The sequence below is a fragment of the Poeciliopsis prolifica genome, unplaced genomic scaffold (assembly GCF_027474105.1).
Source record: "Poeciliopsis prolifica strain line A6 unplaced genomic scaffold, Auburn_PproV2 SCAFFOLD011, whole genome shotgun sequence".
NCBI classification, from domain to species: domain Eukaryota; kingdom Metazoa; phylum Chordata; class Actinopteri; order Cyprinodontiformes; family Poeciliidae; genus Poeciliopsis; species Poeciliopsis prolifica.
This window is the reverse complement of record NW_026562386.1, coordinates 12,704,710-12,726,435: the sequence shown is the minus strand read 5'-3', so window position 1 is coordinate 12,726,435 and position 21,726 is coordinate 12,704,710. Positions and strand designations below refer to the sequence as shown.

The window sequence follows — 21,726 nt, the reverse complement described above, 5'->3', positions numbered from 1 at the left end:
TAGTCCACACCAGAGTTCGATTCAGTGTATTCAGAATATGAAATATGTCAAGTGTGAATACACCCTTAGTGTTCAGTGCTTTTGTTTTGCCGGAACCTCAGCTTTTCTTTCAGCAGATTCATGACTAATATCTGCAATTCCAGTTTCATTTGTTTTAGTATTCTGTGGAAAATGGATATATACATTAGCATGTTGGGGAAAAAACATATTACTTTAAAACCAACCCCACAGTCATATTAATCTAGGTTAATCATTGGCATCTAACATGGACTCATCCATCAGCCCACTTTCCAATCCTGTTTTTCATGTTTGTGGCTCGAGGGTGTGGTGAGAGGTACAGACTGTCCTCCCGCAGTAATAAGGTTGCAGCAAGCGGAATGTGCAAACCACTGCATCACCATATATCCCTAATCTGGGCTCAAAGATTCAGATTTTACATGACTGAAACTGTGATGAATCCAGAGTGTTGCTACGTCTTATTTATTTATTTATTTATTTATTTGTTTAACTATTATCATTTTCTCAAACAGTTTTATAACATTTTTCATTGTTTTTAAATATCCAACCATGATTTGTAAGAACTGTGACAGAAAATCTTTATCATGCAGTGACATTTTTTTGCTCTCAAAGCTCAGGGGAGGATTTGAACCTCTTGTTTTTGCCAGTATTTACTTGTGACCTAAATCTTAGAAGATTGAAGTTGATTAATTACAATATAAAGATGAACAACTATGTGTTTTTAGTTTTTTGTCTTTTGAAGGAGACAATAAATGTATATATTAAACATTATACAGACATAATTACAATATATTAAAGTAAAATAAAAAGCAAGTGTTTCCATTTGACTGTTATAGATTTAGGAGGCTTTAGATGCAGCTGCTGAAGGTCAGATTCTGGGCTGGATTTGGATAACGAGGGGCACTCGGTTAGTAAATCAGGTCAATGGACCTGATCCAATATAATCCACTCTAATCTCATGGAGTACTCAAAATGGGAGATTACTTTAGTGATTTACTTTAATTGCAATGGTTAAATCCTGATTTATAACAGTGACATGAATAAAGTCAAGATCAAAATTGTACATTTAGTTTCTGTGAGTCTAATCAGTTCACACCTTATAAATTGTATTGTGTAACATGATATATATTTTTGGTTGTTTTGTTGTGAAAGTTTAAATGTATCAAAGTTTTTATAAGCAAAACTATTCAGGTGATAGAGTTCACCAGCTATGAAATTGTACTATTTGATATCATTGCTGAAAGAACACAAAGAAGCATTATAACAAATACAAGCTCTGGCTGGTTGCAGTTCTGTGAGGATGAAACAAAAATAAACCAATAATCCCAAACAAAACATCCATTCTTTTGACCAACACAATACATTAAAAAGATTGAAGGCTACCAGAAATCACTGAAATCTGTGCACAGCTGAGAGTTCTCAGCAAAACAACAAAAGCTTGGCTATTAAAGAACAAGGTGGTCAGTAAAATGGTAATATTTGTTATATGTGTCGATATTATTATCAAATGTGATTTTTGACAAAATGATTTATTTTCAAAGTCTTAGGAAGCCAGGTCTAATTCAGCTCAAGATATTTCTCATTTACATTCCAGAGCCTACAGTTTAGGTTGTAAATCTCATAAGATTTTATGACTTTTGTCAAGCAGCTCTCTATTGCCAGAGGAAAAGTAAAAGTGCAAACAGAAAAGAAAAGCATTCGCTGAAAAATAGCCTCTTAAAATTATTCTTCAGCTTCTTGTCTTCTGCCTATTCAGATTCAGTATGGCATTACAGATCCAAAAGAAGAAACACTTCTTTCCATCATGGCTCCACTATATTCCAGAGACTGATCTTAATGGCATGCATGTGGTAAACCTACAAAGCACCCAAGAGGCCTTCTGATCAGATGGGCAAGCCACCTAAACTGACCCCTTTTGATGCAGAGGAGCAGTGGTTCTGGTCTGAAGAAAACGAAGAACATAGCTCCTAACACTTTACTAGCATGAACCCTGTGGTGTTGGAAATTAGTATCCAAAACCCTACCCTTTTTGGTAATGAGCAGCATCTCATGACCATCAGTGAAAATCAAAACATGGACAGTCGGGTAAAGCAAAAGCTTTGATTTTTGGTTCCAAAACCCAGCTTTAGACACCCTGGATAAAAAAATTTAACAAAATCTATCTTAGGTCAATCATCTTAAAGCCAACTCTTTCCTGCAACTTGGTTTCCTTGAAAGTCATATTAGGTCACAAATGACAAAAATACAAGGCTTTTATAAATTAACAACCTCTGTGTTCCTTTTTGTTTGGCTTAACATGTTTCTCAAAATAATTTTTTAGCAAGAGATGTTTGATTGTGAAGCATATTTTCCATTGTCTATCAAAATTCTAAAAGATTTCTTTCAACAAATTATTCTGTTTGTCAAAACCACAATGTTGTACCTTAACATGTAGGCTAACTCAAGCTCTTTTTATAAATTTGGTTTAATAAACCAAGTAATTTTAAATTTCTCTGTCAGTTCATTAATTTGGTACTTAAAAAAGAATTGTTAGTTCGTAAAGGAGGGATCATGTGATTTATCCTTAACACTTAAGTGTCAAGCTCTTTTTCTTTTGAAAGTGTGAACATAAAACATAAGTGCATTTTATTAGTACCTTCAGTTGAAAATAAACAATGATTCCACTGTTCCTGTGTTGTAATGTATAGCAAAGCATGCTCATTGTATTGTATCCATTTGTGGTAGCTTAAAAAGTACATCACTCCACATGTTACATATAATAATGCAATTATCTGACAGTGGTTGAACAGCAGAGAATTTTTTTTTTATTCAGACTGAGGGCATAGTTTTTATAAGTGACAATCTGCATATGTGTTAAGCCTCAAATTGCTTTAATGTTCAGATGAGAATGCACTTGTATGATGAAAGCAATTGGTGGAAAGATCCCTCTGAACAGGAGATATTTCATCAATCTTTAAGAGTGATTCAGTGCCACAGGTCTTCTAATACCTAAATTCAATGCCGGAATGGGGATGATGTGATGCTCAGGGCATGCATCTGAATTATTGAGCTTTACTGCTGATTTTTACCCTTCAATTTGGTTCAGCAATCTCAGACTGAAACGAGGAAAATTACATTTTTCTAGCCCACTTTTTCAGAATGACATTTTACCAACTATATTTTGCTATGAAAGTAAGGTGAATCACTGATTTTAACAACAGTGTCCTGGTGATTTTCTCTTTAATTATGTTGCCCTTTAGAGCATGTTTGGAAAAAAAATTGCGTGTTGTCCATTCAAGTCCCTTTCCTCAGACACTGCTAATAAGATCCAGTGCCACCAATTGCCTTGAAGTCATTTAATTGCTACACTGTCCATCTGGCTGTGATTTAACCTCAGAATGAATACAACTGTTCTGTGAGGGTGTCAGAGGCTTGTTAGAGAACAAACAGCTTCGAAACCAATGAATACACCAGACAGCGAAGGAGTGAAGCTGCGGGGAAGTTTAAATCAGGGATATGTTATGTTAAAATATTTCAGTTGTAAAATATTTAAGCAATCATCTGAAGATTGAAATTAGGGAAGTATCTAGATGTAGTTGTCCAAATGTGGCTGAAAATGGCCCAAAAAAACAAAACAAAAAAAAAAAACAAAACCTGAAATTCTTTTGAATATAAAAGTAAACAAGCTATGCTGTATTCATGTTTTTTTTTCTTATGAGAAATTTGAATTTCTGCAACATAAAGGCATCACAAGAAATAGTAAAAGCTGTTTTCTGGTCTGTTGTTTACCCGAATAGGGAATTCCCTTCTTCTTTTTCATCTATATAAAATTCCCAAACTATGTTTTTTTTTCAATTTTGATTTAAAATCCCACACAATTTCATTATATGTTTTGGTTGTTGCACAATAAAATGTGAAAGGTCAGATGAAGTGAATGAATGACTTTATGGATGTCCATTTTTGTTTTTGTATTGTTGACTAGCTCCATCATTGCTTACCACAAGAAAAAAGTCCTTCTAGTTCAAATTGATCAGACAAGTCAGTGATCACTCACCTTTTGATGTAAAGCTTTCTCTGCAGCAAGTGAGGCTGCAGAGGCTGACTGTTCCCCCATCTGTCCCCATGGCCTCTTTCTGTAGTGCTTGGAGTGCTCTCCATGAGCCATATGCAGTCAGTGTGATTGTACGTGTGATGTCTTTGATTAAATCCCTGTTGCTACTGCTAGCTTCAGTGGAACATCTAGTCTTTATGCTGTGCAGCTCCATCTGTGCAGTTTTTCTGATATGGATGCTTTCAATAGCTTTTCAAGTCAGATTGTTATATCGACTCATCTGATTATTGCTCCAACTTCAGAGAATGAGATTAAAGATTATATTTGTTCTACCTAATGTACCATGTTTTGTTTGTCTTATTGCAATTATTTAAATAAAACAAGGCTTTTAATGGACAACAAGCACAGTGATCAGTTCTAATGACTGGTACTCTGTTGAGTAATTCCCATGAGGAAAATGCATATTGTGGACCTGTTTGATTTATTTGGTTCGGTGTTGTGTTTTATTACTTTGCAGTTGCCAGACAATCATTGATTGCGGGTCTGCTATAAAAGAGTGTAGCTGTCAGCACCATCGCTGTGATCTGAGCTCTCCCTTGACACTTCGGCTCGCTCTGTTTCCTCCTCACAGGCTTTCTTTCATTCTTGCAGGAAGAAGAGGGGATGTTTGTTCAATTCGTATTGCCATCACTCTATTACATTACACCGGTAGTAAATGTATTCTCTCTTTGAGGTAAATATTGATTAGAGCCAGACAAACATTACACTCCCTTTTTTGTACTGCCTGTCTATCATGCATTTTTGTTAATGTCTAATTGTCTTTGTTTAATCTTTAGCCATTGGAATACATAGCTCATTTTTTGTGTGCTGTCTTTAGCTCAACAAACCCAAGTTCAACTTCGCACTATTTTGTGTGAATGTGTGAGTGTGTGTTGTGTCATTTCAGGTTTATGTTCCTTTGGTTCTTGTTCAAAGAACATTTTCAGAGCAAACTTGTTCTGTAAAACTACATACAGATAAAAACATAGACTGTTTCCTCACCAAATGACATTAGATCTCACTAAACGTTACCTGCCCAAGGTCAACGGGATCAGAGAAAAATGTAAATTGCTAAATGTCAAGGTAAGGTACCTTTTTTTTTTATGTTTTAGATAAATTTGTATTACTTTTACAATTAAAAAATAACAAGCATTTGATTTGTATTTGGTTGAGTTGCATTTTAACTGTTTAGCTTAAATTGGGACAAACATTTTGGATATTCTTCCACAAACTTCTCCAGATAGTTTTCTGGAAATCAGGCCAATTCCTGGTGAAAGAACTAATATTACCATGGTCATTTTTAAGCTTTGTCCATAAATGTTCTATTGGAGTAACATCAGACCTTTGTCACATTTCCACAATGTCTCTAGTTTTGTGGTATGTTTAAGTAATTGTACATTTGAAACACCCATTTTTGCCCAAACAAATGGGTCAAATTCTTTATATTGTACTGGTAAAGATCCCATACAGTTGATATTTTTTGTCCACAATCATATCTACTTTGTGTCATATTTATAAAAATACTTTTTGATGTATACATTTCCATTGAAGGAAAAATATTAATTTGAACTGATGTTGAACATGTTCTATCATTTACAGGAAATCCATCAGTTTTAGGTAAAAAAGAAACAGAGAACAAATAAGGGGGGATAGCCGGGAGGGCTGAATATGTGTTCCATTAAAAGTCAAAATACACATAAAGTAGATCATTTTGATGTATGGGTCATTGATTTTCCCCATCACCCAATTCTGAGAAGTTCATCATTCATGACTGTGTTACTAATTGATCTTTATCTCAAAAGATATTAAAAATAAGCATCCATGATTTGATGAATTTGCTTTAATCAAAGAAAAAAAAATATACAAAAGTTCCTTTGCCAAAAGCCTACTTTTAATTAGTTAAACTGAGTTGATGTCCCAGAAGCATGTTTCATTTCTCTTCGGGTGACGGGGGTTACCACTTAAATTCACATTCTAATGTGTCTTCTTCCACCTCAGTGATTTTGCTGTACAGACCACCGTCCCCCTCGGGTGCTCAGGTATGTGTGGAACAAAATGGAGTCCTAATTGAAAATGATCACCGAGAGAAGCAAGAGCCGCAGGGTCCCCTAATGATCAAGGCATGGATCAGCTGGAGCCTCCTCAGCCTCCCATAAAAGGATTTCAGAGCAGATGACACAAGTTACACTGTGGAACCAGTGGGTACGATGTGCAAACTACATGGTGGAAAAGAAATGAATCACAGGGAATGAGCAGCAAGAATCAACACATTAAACTTTTCATTTAGAACATTTTGCATGTTAAGCCCTCTGGTCAAATGTTTTATTTATTTATATTTTTGAGGATAGAAATTATGTTGAAAGCAGTAAGAGAATGACAACTCCACTTCAAAACCATAACTTTTTTATGTTGGAGTCATTTAGAGGTGGATTTGATGTTTGTCTTAAATCATTGTACTGCTGCATAATGCAAATAGTATTCGGCTCACGGTCAGTAATTAATGGCAACCTCACTACTGGTGAGTCCAAAATTCACTAATACCTAACAAAAAGCTCCATATTTGTCTTACCAACCACAGAGTTTTTATTTTTTGTTTGTTTGTTTTGTTTTGTTTTGTTTTGTTTTTCGGGAAAACTATGGAATCATAAAGTTTTTGGGCAAATGTGAGATGAACCTTTCTTTCCTTTTACAGAAGCTGTTTCCTTTGGTTGCCAAAAGTATCCCTTATGTGATGTTAGTTTTCCTAAGTCTTTATTAATTGATATTGAATCATGAACAGTGACTTGATAAATGAAGTTCCTGTTTTAAACGCTACAATTTGTCATCACTAAGCCCTTCTTTGATTTAAAAAAAAACTGTTAATCTGAAAAAAAAGAGCAAAAATAAAGATCTGTAAGTGAGTATATGTGTACACAACTCTAAACTGGTTAAGAAAGTTTTGTTTTGTTAAACAACACTAATTGTCTTGTCAAATGCTCCACTTTTATTATAATGTAAGAAAAAAAAACCTAACATTTTATTTCTATGAATCCTGAAGGTTTCTCTGTAATATTTATATGGACTTTGTGCCCTGTGGAGATATTTCGCTTGCTGTACTTTTCAAAGGGAACATAGTTCGCCTTTGGAAGGAGATTGTACCTTGTACCAATGCCAACACTGAACCATACTTATTGTGGAAATCAAGGCAGTTTGTCCTCTATATTTCCAGGTTGAAGGACATAAAATGCTCTGACCAAAAGGAATTTTAAATCTTATTCAGGATGAACTTTTCAGGTTGTTAAATCTCAATCTGATGCAGAGTCAAGGTGCACAATTTCCAAGAAAATGCACTTCTGGTTGTTTGGTTGTGAAAGGGTACATTGCAGCCTCAAGATAGCCAAATATACAGTTTCAAGAGGATTCCTGATTCGACACAATATACATACTCATCAAACAGAACACAATGTTCCATGAAAATAACATTTTCATCTTCTTTTATTCTAATAGAAGAAAAAAGGGACTGATTGTGTGCCAGTCAAGACATAACAGCTTCTTTGTCTTGAAGTGATTTTCTTTGAATTGTTGTTTTCTCTAAAAAACATAGTAACTATATTACAGGCATACAATTTAGTCCTTTGTCTGCATTGTTCTAAAATTGTGTGTCCTATTAAATAACTGAGGTTAGCAACACATTTCTGGAACTGAAGAATAAAAGGACAGTTTTGAAAGAATTGTGTTTCCAACAGATTACATGGACATTATGTTGGAAACATTTGTTGGCACAAAAGAAACACGCCTCCTGTGGCCATGTCCAATATTTTTACTTTCTGCTCTCTTGTTTTGCTTTATGATTTGACCAATAAGCTCAAATAATTTTACCTTAAAATCATATTTGTTGGATTAAATTTAAATCAATGTAATTGTCAAAGAAGATCCTTGAGACTTTGGATCACAGTGAAAACACAGTCTATTGTCTACTGCTTCCATTATGTTGGAACATGAGCCATTAACCTTTTTTTCAATTTTTTTTCTTCTGCACAATTGATTGGATTTGTGCAAGGGACATATTTTGGTCTGAAATATCCCCTTATTGACAGAGCATATTAATAATTTTTCCTTTTAAAAATGCACTATTTCATTATCATGAAAAATCCTTTCAATAATTGACAGACTTTGTAAAAATTCAGTTTTTTTATTAAGTTGGAGAATTTTTATAGGTTCCTCATACGAACAGATATTTTTGACGTTTGAAGATGTTTTTATTTTAAACAATAAACAATCACAAAATGAATAAACAGAGCCTGGGATAAAATAAAATGTGATTTGAAAAAAATAAGTGCAATTTTATTATTTTAATTTCAGTTGCTGTGCATGAGAGAAAGAAATCCATAAGAAGCTACAATCCAGCAGTAGTTTACGATGTGTGGATTTGACCATAAGGTGAGAACAAAAAGTCTTCAATGGTGACAAATGTCTCCTAAAACTTTCATGATGAACATGATGCCATCTGGCTCTCTGCCTGTTTCAGACTCCATTGCTTCTCTGTGGAAATTGAGACCATTTGGCAAGGCAAAAAGACACTCTTGCTCATGTCCCCTAACCCATCAGTCTGTTCACACTTTTAGAACAGTGTTGAGTCACTTACTTTGTCTTTGCATCAGCTGCTTGCAGGTTTTCCCAGAGCACATCCTGCTGACAAGCTGAAGCAAACAGACATTTTGCTGGTCATAGTGCCAAGCCTAACTGAGGGCAAACCTTCACAATTTAAATTGCAAACAAAATCTTTATGAGTAATATATTTTGCCTTCCTCTTTGTTAGAAATACACATAGTATACATGTATTATATAGTTTTATGAAGTTTATACGTTTATATGCTTCATATTCATATTGTCTCATGAATAAAAGTCTAATGAGGAAACATTTTCCTTCTTAGGTTTTGTGTTTTCAGTTACCATATTTCCACATTTGAGCACTGCCCTGCATGGATTAATAGTTCAGTATCTTACTGTTTCGATCATGGTGTAACTTAAGGTTCACTGGTTTCTTTATTGGTATGTAGTTTATTTAGACAAAATAAACAGACTGGCATTTTCTTTGACTTTTCTGAACTGTGACTATTTTACCCATTTGGTATTCCATGTTCCCTTCCCTTGGCCAACACTTGCTCCAGATTGGTTCAACAGTAACATTTGAAAAACAAACTAGAGTGTCATTGTTCATTGTTTTCATTAAAAGTTTACTACCAATTAAAAGTGTCAAACCTGCTTTTGTCTACCGCTAGATCAACATTTTACATACTTAAACTGATGGTTTTGAACCTCAAAGAGGTTCAAAATGAAATCTATTCATATTAGATTTCATTTTGCTAAAACACTGCTTTTCACTCAGAGATATATAGATTTTACAACCACCTCATGGGGAGCAATTTCCTAGTTTATCATCTGTCTACTCCGAAGAAAAGAAGGAAAGAAAAATAAAGAGATTTCTCACCAGGATATCAGTGTTTGTATCCTGGTTGCCTCTGTGAGATAAATTATCTAAATAGAGAGAACAGAAGATTTCTACTCACTGTGTTTCCCCAAAAAAAGTTTAATTGTTATTATTCTTCCTTCTTTTTGTGATATGACTTGCCGTTTTCCTTAATTCATTGTCTGCTCACAGAGCATGCACAGTCACAAAAACCATGGTTGGAACATACATGTACAGAGAAACCTACTGGACTGCTGGGTGGAGGATGTACAGCTTCTGCAAGTCCTTTTAGACCTCAGAGCATTTTAAAAAAGTATGTACATTTTAATATTTTCATGTCAGATTTACCATGCATATTCTCCACTGCCAATGTTAGACTTTAATGGAGATATAACCTTTAAAACTGAAAAGTTCAAAATTGAATTTCTTTCCCTGCAGGCACCAACCAACAATATGATTACAAAGGAGAAGAAGCCAAAGTTGTGCAAAGTTTTCAAAATGTCAGGTAAATGTCATAAATGATCTCTGTTGTAATGGCTTGTCTGTATTTTCTTTGCATTTCATCTTGGAGTGTGATTTTTAAAATAGTAATAGAGTTCCTTCCTAACATCACCCTTCAACTTATGTCATGTCAACGTTGAAAATAATGGGTTCCTTTTCAGAATAAACCCAGGGCCATAGATTTATGAAAATTATTTTCAGCCTTTCTACATTATCAGAAAATGTCATAACTGCTTTTGTTTTAGACACTGAGCAGAAAACTTGCATAGACAATGACTCCTATGTTTTTGTTTTTTTTATGTTTCCAGCTCTTTCGCAGTTTCCTGTTTATTTCTTTCTTCAAGAGAATCACCCTCAGCAGCCAGACTGCACATTCAACTCAACACACAACCCATGTGCAGTCTTGTTTATTCTCATCTTCAGCTAATTCGCCTACTCGACCACGTTTGGTTGCTCACTCTGCTGTCCTTCAAATCTCCTTTATCTCTCCAGTTTTTCCTGTGGAACACATGCACTCTCCCCAAAGACTGCACACTGTTGCTCTGCCTGCCCTCCTGTGTTTTTAGCAATTTGGACCTTTCTTCGTCCAGTCAGCCAGCACTCAGTGTCTGAAATTCCAGTTTTTGTGGCTTTGCCTTAAGGTCTTTTCAATGTTGGGTCAAAACAATGCAAAGCATTTCTTGAATACAATTAAATTCACTTCAATTCATTTGAAATACAGCAAGAGTTTTTTTCTCTTTTTTATCAAATTTGCCTGTTTTTTTTTCAAGTAGCCTAATATTCATTCAGTTTTGCTGACAAAGCTAGTCCATATGGTTGAGTCAACTCAATGTGACTAAATGGGAGTGAACTTCAGGTTCTCAAATGATTGTCTAAATGTTTGTTCTCACAAGTAGTCGGATTGGTATGCAGTAATAATATTGTGATTAGTTTAAGAAATTTGTGCAAAAGTGTTTTTGATACTCAGCAACATTTACATCTTTTCACTACAACTTAAAAAGGCAACACATATAAAGATCAAATTTGACTGTGGAGTAACAAGGGTCCTCAGTTAAATATATTAACACTGGGTGGTCACCTGTGATGCACCAAAACCTAATCACATAACTAAAATAAACCTTCAATAGGAATATGGGAGAAATAACGGCCATTACTCCAGTGATTGCATTGACCCTGACAGAAGCTCATTGATCAGATAACAATAAAGCATTTGCCAAAGGGTTCAAACATTGATTGTCAGAGACTTTTAAACAAATGATGAATGATGTCGGTTTTTGTTTGAGCAGATCCATCTCTAAGCTGTGCAATATTTAAATATAGTATATTAACAGTTGCCAAATTATGTTAAAAATGTAATTTAAAAAACATGTGCATGGTAAGGTGTTTGTCTCTGTCTTCATTAGACCTTCTCTTGAATTTATTCCTGTTTGGTTTCTTGGAAAACAAATGTTCCTGACTGATTCTGAGCATAACCTAATTAGGTCTGAAAAGCTATTCCAATTACTGCCTTTTCTCCTGAGTGTCTGTGCCTTTAACATGAAAAATAGCAAATATACAACCAACTGAGCCAAAATTCAAAGCTACTCAAATAAAGCTACTGGTCTTCCTGATAATGTAAAGCAATGTTTGTGCCTGTGAATACAACACAGCCGCACTATATCTCAGGAAATATCTAACTAGATGTCATGAGCCTGTAGTTTGATGTCTAACCTTTAGTTTTACTACGTGGGAAGAGGCATATGCTTTGCCGATAAGTCTTCATTATGAAAAGGTAACCAACATATATTCATCTCATGAAATTGACGAGTTGACCTTAATCTGAGAAGCAGAGGTTGGTTGGAGCTGCGCCACAGAACCTTGTCAGTCACCTCTGTTGTCTGATCATTCCTGCCAGATGTGGTTTGTTGACTTGTTTGATTTCGCCTTAATTTGCAACTGCCTGCAATTATGAAAAAAAAGGTTATCTTGTCATTGTTTGTTGATTATGCTAAGAACTGTGATTTTATCCATTGTCCATTGCAGATTTCCAGTGTGTCACACAATGGATTAACAAAACCTCCATTAACAAATCACATGAATGATTGTAGCAGATCCTTTTGATCAAGGGTCAAAATGAGCTCTCCCTAATTTAACACACCTGATCAAATGATGGCTCATTAGAGGCGTAAGAAGAACACTGACATTCTGAAAAGGTTGTCACTACCACCAAGAAGAAAACTAAAACTGACTTTGGGGACCCCTGCTTTTGATGGTCTGGGGAGCTGTTAAAGGGGCATTCCATCCCTTTTCAAATCACCACTGAAGATACACATCAAGTCCACCACCTTGCAAGGACAAGTGGGTAGGTGATAGGTGGATGGATGGATGATCACCTGTATTGTCCGATTGACTTTGCACCAATGATACATATTGAGCATCCATTTTTCAACAGCAGGAAAGAAAACTTCCCTAGAACAGGAAAAAACCTTCAGCAGAAGCATAGCTTCATTTAAGTTAATAGATGTAGTAGCTTCTTTAGAATCTTTATCCAGGAGACAAACAAATAAGCTCTGATCCAGTTCTCCAGCCTATACAATGAAAAAGAGGTACAGTTAGTCCCAGTAAAAACTCAGGTAATAGTTTTGTCTGGGAGGAAGACAGGGTTAAACACTGAAAGACAACTGTCATCAAGAAAAGAAGAACATTAAACGAATGAAATTAAGATTAATTTTCATTTCATAAATAACTGTCTTTGCAAAAGTTTTCACACATGTTTTTAACTGTTGGAACATTATTAACTAGATTAACTACTTTTGAATTCCCTATTTACCCTAGAAGTATCCTGTTGGCACCCTATAATAACACCCTCCATGGAGCTTTGGAAACATTACTATTAGTATGTTGTAGACACCTCTGTACCCTTTGTGTAAAGGGTACAGTAAATGTTTGGTAAGTACTGCGAAGGTAAATTTGTAGAAAACCTCATTGCTAGGGTTACATCATGTATTTCATTATGTACCACAGTACGTACCTTCTGAGTGAATGATAAAGTAGCCTGCATGTGCCCAATATGTACTCCCATAAATTCCCCAAAGGTAATCCCCCAATAAATATGCCCAAAACCCTATGAAAACAAACCCTCTCAGGAAGAGGCTGCATAATGTGTTGCAATTCATGTTGAAATAAAGTATTCTGCATTTATTTTTATCCCCTCGACTAATTTGATTCAAAACACATTCCCCCTTCTGTCCCTGCAGGTTATCTTCCAGATCCATTCTATTTACAACAGCAACCAATTTTATGTTGTATTATTTGTTTTTGTTTAATTTGGTCATTGTTGCAGATAGAGAGCTGATGCTTTGTGCGGCCCTGAATGGCTGATGGAAATGGGCTGCTCAGCGTGATGCACTGTTATGTCTTTTGCTTTTGAAGGTCTGGGCAGCTGGCCTGAAGAAACAAGAGACTAAAAAGGCTGATTGGACCTTGAGAAGATCTGCAGTGACAGCACATCAGAACCAGCCCCTGGTTTGAAACCACCCATCATGACCACACTGTTACACTCTCAATGTGCAGACATGCACAAGAGGATGTGCAGATATAATATGTTGCACACGCACTCTGTAAAAAAGCTTCTTTTTTACTAAGACTGATTACGTTGGGCAGCTTCTCTCATGAAGTTACAGTGAACATTTACTTTCTTACAAGGTTGGGGCTGATTAATCATTTGCATTTTTTTCTCACATTTAAAAAATGTCTTCCAGACAAAGTGAATTGATTAATAGAAAGAGTTAAATAAGAAATATTCATAATTATTATTAACATTTAATAACAGTAGTAATACTTTGAACTAAAGCCAAAATTAATTCCACCTCCATCTACATCGTTGATTCAAACATGCAGAAAAAAAACAAACGCGAGCTGCTTTCCATGTACAGCCAAACTAGCAGATATGGGAATTTTTCTAGCACCTGAAGTAGATGATGCAAACCTGAGCAGTCCTGATCATAAAAAAAAAAAAAAGAAAATTCCAGGTCATTTAAAATCCAGTCAATTTTCTGTCTTTCAATGCATGCGCACTCACTTCTGACATTTCAGTGGACAAAGAGAGCTGAATTGTGAGTCATTTAATATTATATTGCAAAAGTCAACATTCAGCATGACATATTTCAACAAGGTGGTTAATCCTTTCTTCTGTCTGCATGAAGCTGTGCCCTTTAAGACCAGTTATTATCAACAAAAAATGCTGGTTATGAAGAATAGTTATATGCTACACTGAATACAAAACAATTCCAAGCTTTTTCAGAGATAACATACTGAATCAGTGATAACTGGTGATACAGCAGCAATGATGGCATGATGTGGATAAATACATTCGATAGTGTTGCAGTGGTTGGATACAATTTAGAATTTAGATCAAAATTACCAAGTTGCAGCACTACTTATTGGCAAAATAACCAAATTGCTCATTCTCAGTTAATTTTATATATAACTGTCTGATAAAGCTTAGGTTTTGAAATAATAAATGAAGGCATGAATCAAGCAACTAGTGTTATCTGAATAGCAGGATGCTTGGGTAACCTGTATCTACTACAAGGTTCCTTCTGCAAAATTCTGCACAGACCATTACCAAGGGTTCTTCATTTAGTTGATCAATGCATCATGGTTGCCTGCATTCTGAATCCAAAGCGCCTAGAAATGGAGCTTTCCTCCTCTGTTTTCAACTTCTCAGCAAGGAAAGTGGTTGTAGATTGCCATAAAAGTCACTAAATGATTATCATCTAATTTTCATATTTTATTGAAGGCAAAGGTGCCGCCAGGACTATTGGGTCCCATGAGAATAAATTAGATTGCGCAACTCCAGTTGCAGTTTCTTGAGCCTATCTGACCCATCAAAAGCGTCACAATTTTAAAGGCTTGCACTTGCTTTCTTTGGTCCAATACTGATACCAGCACAATATTTACTCCTAGTGAGTTTTAGATGCAACAGTCCACATACTTCATGCAAATAGATTGCTTATTTTTTTTTATTATTAGTTTTTTTTTTTATCTCATTGAAATGGCTCTTCCCACTTGCAACAGTCACAGACAACATGCACAATATACATAAAACAATCCAGACTTCTCAAAAAATGCTACGTAGTTGCATTTTATTCAAGCTGCAGTATAGAACTTTACTAAAAATGTTTTCCCCATATTTGTTAAAGTTGTCACCATGTCATGACAGTTTGTGAGACAGAAAATCTATGAAAAAAAATCAATCTTCTCTACCTCCTCCCAAAACTACTATTGCAAGCTAAAGTAATGCAATGTTCTGACCAAAAAAAAAACAAAAACAAAACCAGGAGGAGGGTTTTTGTGTTGTTAATCAAATTCATTAACTTACTGTTAAATGTGCAAATGGTGGAGAAACAACTGTTTATCTGCCGTAATTTGACACTGGACATTTATTTTTGTGTATTCAGAGTGCGGTGCTTGTTGGGGCAGACAATATTCTTTGAGATTTGATTTGGCTCCTGAAAAAGTAAAATTCTTCTTCAAATAGTCCCTTTTTCTTGGATTTTTACTCATCGGCCCAGAATTTTACTCTTCTAGCAAGTTTAAGTCTGTTTCTGCTGTGCAAGACTGATATATCCTTGCAGAACAAAGAAATAGTGGAAATTTCAAGAAGGCGAGAATTTTGGAGGTGAAGGGGTAAATTCTTTTTATTTAAGAATACTGAGCGATCATCTCAAAGTCTTACCAGATGTCAGAGTTTTTCTTTTTCTGGGCTCCATTTAAATCAAGTTTATTTGTGTAGCACATTTTAGCAACAATGCTATTTCAAAGTGCCTGTCATAATAAAAAACAAACAAATATAAAGTCACAAAATGTACCACAATCAACAATTGAGAAAACCAGTAACAAACATTATTTTTTGATGAGCGCCATCATCAAAATTGTTAATATATATGAACTATAAAAGGTTCCTTTTATTTTGGCCACTGCTGAAGACAAATTAGCGATCGAAAACAATAACACATGCCATGAAGCAGCATGGCTCATCACGCTTTTATTTTGAAAACAGACAGGCAAAATGAAGCAGTCACATGACCCACGCAATGCATCGAAGCAGGGCTTCATCTTACACTCCCCCTTTTTAACTGGGTACACGCCTGGAAGCCTGGCTTCAGATAACTAACTATTAGCCAACCTTGGAATGTTAGAGATAAAAAATTTAGCAACTTATTGGCGAAGTGAGATGATCATAAAATCTACCTAATAAAGTTGTATAAACCTTATAGGACTGGGCACAGCTTTCCTCTGAGATTCCTCTGTTCTGCTTCATCAATAACAATATAAGCTAACTCACAAAACAACAGCAACAAATTGGATTCTTGCAGAGCATGGGATAGATCATTAAAGACTTGGCGCAGTCAGTGCAGTGTGAGATAGCGGTCTAAATGCCACTATTTTACTATTAGGCACAACAGAAGTTCATTGCTATTGAGTTATAGAGGAAATCTGATTCTAATCAAAAACATTGACTGAGATTAAAATTCTTTGTTTCCTTTTGGGCTTTCGCATTTAGATATAGTCAATAAAATTTTATGCAGATATAATATAATGCTCCAAGCAGATGACTTTAGAGGAAGGGCGGGCAAGATGAATACAGACAGGATACACTGGAGGATTTAGACAGATGGAAAGAAGGGATGTATAAAGGCTTGGTGATGCTGTTTTGGGGTAAACAATACTTCCCTCTGAATTCAATGTCCTTTGCCTGCTATTTCAAAAAACTCAAAGCATTTGTTTTAGACTGTGTACAATGTGACCTTTGATTCCTTTGCCATTGTTCAGAGCTTGTCTGAGATCAAAGAAACACAGCGCACCAAAGCTGGAGCTCGCACCAACGTACACTGACTTTTTCTACACAATGACGGCTAATTTGCTCCCCGATCTGGGACAGAATTGGCTAGTGTTCATTTGAGAAGAGTTCATGAGGACAGACTCAATTGTGTTTTTAAATGGAAGAAGACCATAAAGGTAATGGCTTAATATATTTTCTTGCTAGTAATTCTGAGAAATAAACTGGAAGTGGTAGTACATTACCACTTAAGCAGACCGCATTTACACAGCTGAGTCCAATCAAATGACTATTATTTATAAGACGTATCTAAATCAAAAGTTGTAAAATAAAAGCAAATAGGAAAAAAACAGAAAGACAAGTCAGAAACAACATAATAAATATTAAACAACTGAAACAATAAAAATACCAATCATTTTAAAACAAAGGGGAAATAGAAATTTTCTGTCGATCTTCAGCTCCACTTGGGGCAGGAGATCCTCCTTGACCCGGAGAGGAGTCAGGGAGGATCATTTATTTATGCATTTATTTAGATATCTATGAATTTTCATTTATTTATAAGAAAACAGGAAAAGGAAGAATCTTGAACACATTGATTAACAGATTTTGCATGTCATTCAATACATTTTCTCTTTTGGTTTTCTTATCCAGGGTGTCAGACACAGAGACACACAGACAAATAATACACATTTGTATAGGCAACAATGTTAGTTAGCTTGGTTAGATCCCTAGTGTTAGTTAACTTCAAAGAAGGTGCATAGGTGGATTTGTGACAATAATACTGTCACAGCACTGATGATCAACACATACACACATTTGTCAGGTAAAAATAAAGATGGTAATTATATGTAAAAATTCTTTTTGTGTAAAATATTATTATCAAGGGGTGAGACTTTGGTCTCAATGTGTATGGTTCACAAAAAAATGTGTTCCTGACAGATACAGCTGGAAAGAAACAAAAATTCCTGTTAAATTCCATAGAAAACGAATGCGGGTCATTTTGGACCCACTTATGCATCAGAGAGTTAATGACAAATCAGGAATGGGGCGACCTCAAGAATGACAGGAACAGAGGTCAAGTATTAGAAAAAAGCCATCGTAGGAAACCTCTCAGTGGAGTATAAACATGTTTTGCAAGAATATTTTAGAGAAACAGCATTTTGGTGATTAGTCTTTTATTGTGTTGATGTACTGTATAATACTCAAAAATTAAATGGAGAAAACAACATAAAGCATAAAGTAATAGATGAAAGAAGACGGCTTCTAACGTTTTTCAAGCACATCATAAATGTTGTAAAGGACCCATTAATCCCTCTCACGGAAAGAAGGATCGAGCACTATTCGTTTAAAAGACAGTACCGAAAAAAGCTTCAACTTTGACCTTGATTTCGCTCAGAATGCACAGAGGATGGAAGTTAGAAAAACTGCTCAGACAGAAAACATCCATCCTCTCTACCACTCTCTCAAAGTAGTGGTACTAAAGGGAGTCAGGTTTTTTTTATTTACTAGAGTAAATGGAAGTGAAACTGGCAAATATATGAAGAATGAGGTCTTCTAAATAGATCAGGTGGGAAGATGGGTTATATAAGAGTTTGTGTTCTCCATTTTATTATCACAATGACATACAATCCAAAGAGACTGCTTTCCCACTCAAATGAAAAAAACAAAACTATATCAGGATGAGTGTAGTGCAAATGAGCAGAGCAATTCCCTTCCAATATAAATGTTTCGAGCCAAATAATCCCCAGGAAACATTCATCCAAGTCGAGTGCCCTTGAAAAAGTAGTGAACCTTAGCCACGGAGTACTGTAGCAGAATTTCTCATTTGGAGGATTACTGATGTATTAGAAAACTAAAATTAGATTCAGTTAGTTCAGCTTGTTAGTCTTTCTTGCCTTTGTCTTTCTTTAGTTGCTTGTAAATAAACCAAACAAGTCAGTAAGAGGAGAAAAACTGCTGATAATATTTACAACAAAATAAATTAAAAGTAAACAATTTTTTTAGTTATACACACTGGAAAACCTGCAGTGAACAAAAATATTGACAAAAGAGAAGTGGAGCTTATTTCTGGGAGGAACCTGGATAAGAAAGAGAGTTAATCAGGATATATATATAGAGAGAGAGAAAAAGAGAGAAAGAGAGAGAGAGAGAGAGAGAGAGAAATGTAATGTTCTTTCTGGGTAAATGAATATCTTAAAAAGGATTAATGGCAAATTCATCTAGATTGTTATACATTACCAAGTGAAGGAAATTGAGAATTATTTAGATTTTTTTAAATAAATAACACAACTTGGGTTTTATATACTCAACAAATTGCCAGAAAACAAGAAAGAAATTTGTAAATGCTGAAAAAGATTTGCTACCACTATTATCTTCCTGTGCTATCAGTGTTTAAGGCTAGTAATTTACCTCAGGAAATAAAAGAAGAACTGTTCTAAAGGACTATGATAAAGGCTTTAAAATAGCAGTCATAAAAATGAGTAAAAGTGGCATTACAATTAGATATTGCTGTATTACTAGATGGTCATATATCAGCCTCCACTCCTCAAGTAGCTATTTCCACAGCTCTGTCAAGGGTCAGGTGTTTGTTGAAAAAGAAATGCTGGTATCGTGTCACACATGTGAGCAGCCTTCTTTAGCTACCCTGTAATTATTGGTGAAAATGGTTGAATTTTTGTCAGTCCAAAGAAGCAATGAAAGTTAAATGTGAGCTTTTAGAAGATGCCAAAAATAAAAGGGGGACTCCAGGCTGTCCAGTGTGGGGAGACTGAAATAAATGATGGCAGGGCAGCTTTCAGCAAAAAGGAAATAGGTTATATGTAAAAAGAGCTTTGAATGAATATGTACATAGACAGGCTAATGAATAGCAGTAAATTTACTTCACTTTTATTGGACCAGAGGAAAAACACAGAGCACTGCTTAGTCTGCTTTTACATTCCAGGATTCAGTTGAATCCAGTTATGTTCATGAATACTTCATTTATCGCAAAAGAAAATTAATTGTTGCTGCAACTCATGTTACACAAATTAACCTTAATGCATAGATGCCAATGGTTGTGGACAGGAAGGATGTCCTTTAACAGTAAGTATTACAATGTTTTCTGAAAAAAACCTTCTGACTGAAGAGACTCTGTTGTTGTATAAGTCTCATTGAGAGGATGCTCAGACTTGTTAATAACTTTCTTTATTGGCTGAAGAATCTTTCCTTTTACCATAATCTCCAGATGTTCCAAAGTTGTCTCCAGAACAGAACCTCTTTCTTGATTAGGTTGTTGAGCTTTTTGAAGTCTCTGGCTGTGATGCTGCTACCCCAAAAGATGATGGCAGAGACTTCTATAAGTCAATCAATCAATCAATCAATCAAATTTTATTTGTATAGCACATTTCAGCAAGGCATTTCAAAGTGCTTTACATCATAAACACAAGAACACAAAGTCATGCAACATATAATAGACAATACATTGTTACATATTACATTTCAAATGAAACTCTAAACAGGTGTGTTTTTAGTTGCGATTTAAAAGAAGTCAAGATTTCCGCTGTTTTACAGTTGTCTGGAAGTTTGTTCCAAAGTTTTGGTGCATAGATGCTGAAAGCTGCTTCTCCTCTCTTGGTTCTGGTTCTGGGGATGCAGAGCAAACCAGAACCAGAAGACCTGAGAGGTCTGGAAGGTTGATACAACAACAGCAGATCTTTAATGTATTGTGGAGCTAAACCATTCAGTGATTTATAAACTAACAACAGTATTTTAAAGTCTATTCTTTGAGCTACAGGGAGCCAGTGGAGGGACTTTAAAACTGGTGTTATGCGGTCTATCTTTCTGGTTTTAGTGAGAACGCGAGCAGCAGCGTTCTGGATCAGCTGCAGCTGTTTGATTGATTTGTTGGACAGGCCTGTGAAGACGCTGTTACAATAATCAATGCGACTAAAGATAAACGCATGGATGAGTTTCTCTAGATCTGGCTGAGACTGAAGAGACTCTGTTGTTGACTTGTTGTATAATCCTGGAGATGTTCTTCAGGTGATAGAAAGCTGACTTTGTAATTGTCTTTATGTGGCTCTGGAGGTTCAAGTCCGAGTCCATCACTACTCCCAGGTTTCGGGCCTGATCGCTAGTTTTTAGTTGTAATAACTGAAGCTGTGCATTGACTCTAGATCGTTCCGCTTTAGGTCCAAAAATAATGACTTCAGTTTTGTTTTTGTTCAGCTGGAGAAAGTTTTGGCACATCCACACATTTATCTGTTCTAAACATTTATTCAGTGATTGGATGGGTTCAGAGTCACCTGGTGACATCGTAATGTAGAGCTGTGTGTCATCCGCATAGTTGTGGTAGCTAATATTATTTCCTGTTATGACCTGAGCTAGTGGGAGAATATAAATATTAAATAAGAGGGGCCCTAAGATTGAACCTTGGGGTACCCCATATGTGACCTTTGACCTCTTTGATAAGAAGTTTTCAATTGAAACAAAGAAATCCCTGTTCTTTATGTAAGATTCAAACCAGTCGAGCACCGAACCAGAGAGTCCAACCCAACTCTCCAGTCGATTCAATAATATGTCGTGGTCAACAGTGTAAAGCTGCACTGAGGTCCAACAGAACCAGCACTGTGGTTCTGCCACAGTCCGTATTTATATGGATATCATTGAATACTTTTACGAGGGCAGTCTCCGTGCTGTGGTGAGCACAAAAACCAGACTGGAAAGTGTCAAAGCAGTTGGTCATCATGAGGAAACTATTTAATTGTTTACACACAGTTTTTTCAATAACTTTGCTGATGAATGTGAGGTTGGAGATCGGAATATAATTCTGCAATAGTGATTTGTCCAGGTTGTTCTTTTTTAACGGTGGTTTGATGACTGCTGTTT

At 35.6% G+C, this 21,726-nt stretch overlaps 1 long non-coding RNA gene across 4 annotated transcripts in view; it reads left to right on the top strand.

The window, feature by feature from the left end:
- LOC129364145 (uncharacterized) overlaps positions 1–10,714 on the top strand; it is a 47,279-nt gene extending 36,565 nt beyond the window's left edge. Inside the window, exons 1-6 of one of the 4 annotated variants that reach the window (XR_008606407.1) lie at positions 4,936–5,170; positions 6,086–6,289; positions 6,780–6,804; positions 9,729–9,849; positions 9,975–10,041; positions 10,346–10,714. This is a non-coding gene — a long non-coding RNA (uncharacterized LOC129364145). Of the gene's footprint in view, positions 1–4,935; positions 5,171–5,204; positions 6,290–6,779; positions 6,805–8,428; positions 8,507–9,728; positions 9,850–9,974; positions 10,042–10,345 lie in introns of those variants that run through there. The other 3 variants (XR_008606409.1, XR_008606408.1, XR_008606406.1) reach the window with 3 other exon arrangements.
- The last annotated feature ends 11,012 nt before the right edge of the window (positions 10,715–21,726 follow it).